A 5,236-nucleotide genomic window follows, 5' to 3' on the forward strand; every position below is an offset into this window, starting at 1 on the left:
AACTTTGACCCTCCTTCATTCACAGTGGAGCAGCAGGAGTCCAGCTCAGACTCCACATGAATCCAGTTAAATTAGAAAGAGTCCAATAATCATCTCACCCTTTGATCAAAACTCTAAAGAGTTCAACCGGGCTGACCATACAATCTGAAATGACCACAGAACTTTAATAAAGTAACAACACGGTTTTTTGATCAGCAACTTGTGTGATTACTGACTTTAGTACAGTTGCAGAAAGTTAGGTAATTACAGTAATGGATTACTTTATACTATTACAGCAGTACTGAATGCACAAACAACTTTTGCATTTGCTAATAACTAAATTTCGCAGGCTTTGTGCTGCGGTGCTTATTCTGGAATTTGAGTCTTCTGATGCACTTGTGTCATTTGCTGACGGCTCAGGGCTGTAATGCATGTGTAAAAATGTCTTTATATTTTTGTCTACAGTGTCTCTGATCCACGCAGACTAATTTTGTTCATTTTGGCCTGATTATAGAGATGTGACTGACTCAAATTGTCTGTTTGCTCATGGAAAGAGTGGACTGTTGTGCAAAACCAGATATAAATAAAAGCCTGACATGCTGTTTAAGAAACCTTATCCAGTGAATACAGTTATTTTTATTGCAACACATAAATATTAACTGTCTTTATTTAGACAGTTGTCCTTTTAATTACAGTGACAGCAACTTAGATAAAGCACTGGGTGTATTTGCAGTAGTTGCCTGCATGTCTGCTTTTTAGCTAATTTTTCTACGAGAGTCAGACAGAAACTAGTGAGTCACACTTTCTTCACAAAGATGATGTAGTCTGATTCTGCGCATTAACACAGATTAAAAAAAATCACAAACTAGCATTCCTGATAAAAATGCTCTTTAAAAGTGTCGCCTGGGTTTTGGTGCTGCTGAAGGAGCAGTTTGTCTGCGCTGTGATAACAAAGTCTGTTCTCAGTGGGCGCTTGGAAAATGGTCTCATTTGCATATTGTTCACAAAGAGCTGGAGGCTTCAGGCTGGACGTGGAGGGAAACAGTTTCTGCTCTCAGGGGTTTGTCCCTTCAGCTGAGTTTTGCATAATGAAACAGAAACTGATACTACGAATGTTTATGCTGCTGGTATAAACTGACGTGAGCTCTTGACGGACTCAGTGTCTGCTATGGGAAAAAGTCATTCATGCACACATTTACAGTCATTACAGACTGCTGCCCATTTCAAAGGAGTTTAGAAATTAGACTGTTTCATTGCATCTGAAACCTTCTGCAGAAAGCACCTGTCCTGTCTTATTGATAATGGTCATCTTTTTTTTTTTATAAATGATTCTTAATAAATACTATTGCTTAATAAATTCCTTCAAAAATATACACTTATGAGCAAATAAACTACAAAGTACAGGAACACTTGCAATTAAACTCAGTCAGCTAGTGAACATAACCATTTAGCTGTAGTCATAACTGCAACTCCAGCTAATGAAACTACAGAAACACCTGCAACTAAAGAGAAACTTCTGCAAACTCAATATTCATCAATTTGCAGTTAAACACACCAACTAGAGCAACTAAACCAGTTGCTCCAATTACAGCAGCTGGACCAACAAGTAAATTAACAACTTGCAACTAAATGCTGCAACTACACCAAACGCTTTACCTACAACAGCGCGGAACGACACACCACAACTATTGCCACTAAGGCAACAACTAAAGCAACTTTGTTCACTGAAAGTTCTCTGAGACAAATGCAAACAAGTGTTCTTGGTTTTTATTTTATTTTATTTTACTTGCTGGTGTGTAATATCCCTTCAGACTCAGAGGTGCATGTTCATTGCATGCACCAGCTTCATTAGACTTTTCCAGACCCTGGTCTGGACCTGCGTGGTTCCAGTCATTCAGAGGGTTAGTGCAGGTCTCCACTCGGAATCCCTCCACTTTGTGGTCTGGAGGAGAAACGCGTTGCCACATGAGGGAGGGAACATTTGGTTTGAGATCAAAGTGTGGTTTGGGTGGGTGGGGTTAGAGTGGCGGTGGGCAAATGGAAGTTACCTCAGCACATGGCCTGTAATTGTGGGCTGGTGGATTCAGAGAAATGAGGCTGCGTGATGGTGTTTGGATGAAGCCACTGATGAGCTCTGGTTGAAGAAAGAGAAAAAACTTTGAGCTGCCCTTTAATTGGAAGTTTCTTTTTGTTAAACGTGAAAACTTTATTTAAAAGAATAAGAACTTTTCAGAGCATTGTGAAGAAACACAGTAAATGCAAGGAGAGGACAGTACGAAAGATTTAACTCAAGCAAGTTGAGCGAAACTCTCCATGTAAAGTCTGTTTTTTGAATGTGATTTGTATGTTATACAGATGAGGGTTGTAGATGGAACAGTTAGGTGATACTAAATAGAAACATAAATGAGTTGATCAAAACAAGCTGTGAACTTTTGCGTTATTCTCTTTTGCAGATGTTTGTTTTCATCTGTGTGGAAAGTGTGGTTGGCTCCTTTGAGGGAGGGTTTTCCTCTCTGCAGCTCAAAATATCTCAACTATAAATAGATTCTCTGGACACCGCCAGTTATTTTTATCCCAACTGAGGCTAAATTTACCGAGCCAGGCGTCGCCCCACCCGTCCCGCCACAGAATAACCCCCAACCCCTCCCTTTTCCTTTCCTTCTCAATTCTCCACTGTGGTCAAACCAGAGAGCTGAGGTCACAGTCTGAGTGAGGCTGAAAGGGAGCTCTGAAAAAGAAATGGGTCAAACAGAAGCGCACATCTAAAAGTGTCTAAACTCAAATCCAAGAAGGCAAAAATGAAGTATTAATAAAAGTAAATGAGCTTGCTGAATGTGTTTTCCCTTCTTCCCCCTATTAAATGCATAAAATGCATTTTACTCTTTGAGTCTGATCAAAGTTCACTTTATTTGAAGTTGCTTATTGTAAATATGCAGTGTTATCTCACACCCTGTGGCATCTTGTTAGTTTTTGGAGCCCAAAGAGATTGAATTTGGACCACAGGATGAAATGCTGAGGACAGTTTGGTTAGGAAGCTGCATTCATAAACTGCATGGGTGCATCACATAGACACATACACCTTCTAACTTGCTACTAGAATTTCACAGTACAAAGCAAGCTATATTATCTGTCACAAAATTGCAAGAAATGTTCAAAAAGGCAATGACATCACACACTCAGTCAAGAGATGCAGTTCAGTGAGCTGAATCACCCGAGGTGAAGCCTAACAGACAGCTCTGGGTACAGCTGGCGCGCTTCTAATGATGCAAAATTCAGTTTGAGCAGGTTAGAGGTAACATTTTGTTTGTTTGTTTTAATTTGATTTGTTTTTTAGAGTTATCCAGGCTGTTATAATATATGAAATTATCCACAGAGACTAATATTGTATTTGTGCAGAATGTAAACATGTTTATGTCTGCTGTAAGGTTAGGCAACTTAACATGGGAGACTGCGGGGATAAGCTTACTTTTGCAGCCTGCCTCAAGTGGCTACTAGAGGACCTGCAGCTTGTGTCTTAGCTTAATTTTGTTGCTACTCAGTCCTAATGCAGGATCCTGTCTTTATTACTTACAACCACAGATGGCAGTAACGCGTTACGCGTTACTTGTAACGCGTTACTGTAATCTGATTACTTTTTTCGAGTAACGAGTAAAGTAAGGGATTACTATTGCAAAAACGCTAATTAGATTACTGTTACTTTCCCGTAGTAACGCTGCGTTACTGCGTTACTAAAACCGTGATTTTTTTGCGAGAATGTCTCATGACAGTGACGTAAGCGAGTGCGCCGTTAGAGACAACAGCTGTGTGCAGATCAACAATGGATCACATATCGAGTGCGGAGAGAGTATGAGCGTGCAGCGTTTAAAGCGTGGAAGTACTGACCTTACTTTGAGTTTGATTCCATAAAAAGTGACAAAAACATTAGTGTCCGCTGTGCGTGGGAAGAAAACTTCTTTTTACAGCGAAAAAACCCCCTAAACTTCCAACAAGCACCGAGTAGCTACGACGTAATGGGAAACTCACAGAGAAACTCGTGGATTCTTCCACTGACCGCTGCACACCTGCACCAGGGTAAACCTCCGCCTGCCCCACTCCTGCTTTACAGGTGAAAATAGAGCAACAGGACCGCTGAGTCTTTGACTTTATTTATTTTCTGCTGTGTTTTACTTGCATCTATTTGAAAGACTGAGTGTAAACACAAAAAATATTTTATGTGCTGGAATGTGCAGAAAATAAGTTTAAATGTTAAACTAATTTCTTCCAGTCAGTTACTTTTTTCAAGTAACTTGACCAACACTTCTTACAACTGAGCTGACATACCTGCAGCTCTGCAAGTCTGAGTATCACTATAAAAAGTAACAAAGTCCAGCAAAGGTTACTTTCTGATTAGCTCCTTCTGTCACTTCAGTTTCAAGCAACGCTGAAACATTAGTAGCTGTGTAAAGCTGCAGATATATATTCTCTCAGTTCATCCACGGTTGAAATGAATATCTGATCTACATTAATATATTCAGTGGTTTCTGAAAGATCAATATGACCCTGACTTTAAATACCACAAAATACAAATATTTCACTGGAAGTCATCTGTTTTTCAGCTGCATTCATCTGTGTCATGAGTGGGTTGAATGGAATTAAGAGCCAAAAGATAAAGTTGCAACTTACAACTGGAAACTGATAAAAAGTTACAAACAGGAAAGATTTCAGTAAGGGATGATAAAGAAAGTCAACTTCTGGTTTTGCTGCCAGTAAATCCCCCCACAGACACACACGCCCCCTGAACACATGCATGTACGTCTGTTCTTGTGAGAACCCTCCTTTGCATAATGCAAATTCTCATAACTGTTATCCTGATTCTAACCTGAACCTTAAAGATGAATCTTACCTCTTAAACAGCTATATAAAGCTCCTATGGCGACGAGCTACAAGGTCTAAAACACACACCGGTCCTCGTACAGACAGCTGTTAACACACACACACATGCAGGAAGTGGTGTCATTTCTGGTTTGTGTTGTTCAGAACACAGGGTGATGAACTCAGTAGATCACAAACATCCATATAATCATTAACTCACACAATCAGCCCTGAACTTTATTTACAACTACCCAGGAAACAAAATGACACAAGAGTCTGTAACCTGCAGGGGGGGCAGGGGGGTCAACATCTTCTGCCACTTTTTTAAAACCAACACGTCCAACAGCAACAGAGCTGAAAAACAGAAGGCAATGATCTGCAAATCTTAGAAGCCCAGCAGTCATAA

The 5,236-nt window shown here is 40.0% G+C and overlaps 1 long non-coding RNA gene across 1 annotated transcript; it reads right to left on the bottom strand.

The window, feature by feature from the left end:
• Positions 1–1,773: 1,773 nt before the first annotated feature.
• On the bottom strand, positions 1,774–4,971 carry LOC147313721 (uncharacterized). The gene is made up of 3 exons (XR_015125000.1): positions 4,862–4,971; positions 2,028–2,113; positions 1,774–1,921 (listed from the first exon to the last, which is right to left on the bottom strand). It is a non-coding gene; the product is annotated as an uncharacterized LOC147313721 (long non-coding RNA).
• Between the last annotated feature and the right edge of the window lie 265 nt (positions 4,972–5,236).

The sequence above is a fragment of the Aulonocara sp. 'chitande type north' Nkhata Bay genome, linkage group LG15 (assembly GCF_057382095.1).
Source record: "Aulonocara sp. 'chitande type north' Nkhata Bay isolate Kocher_YH1m ecotype deep benthic linkage group LG15, A_spYH_male_GT1.1, whole genome shotgun sequence".
NCBI classification, from domain to species: domain Eukaryota; kingdom Metazoa; phylum Chordata; class Actinopteri; order Cichliformes; family Cichlidae; genus Aulonocara; species Aulonocara sp. 'chitande type north' Nkhata Bay.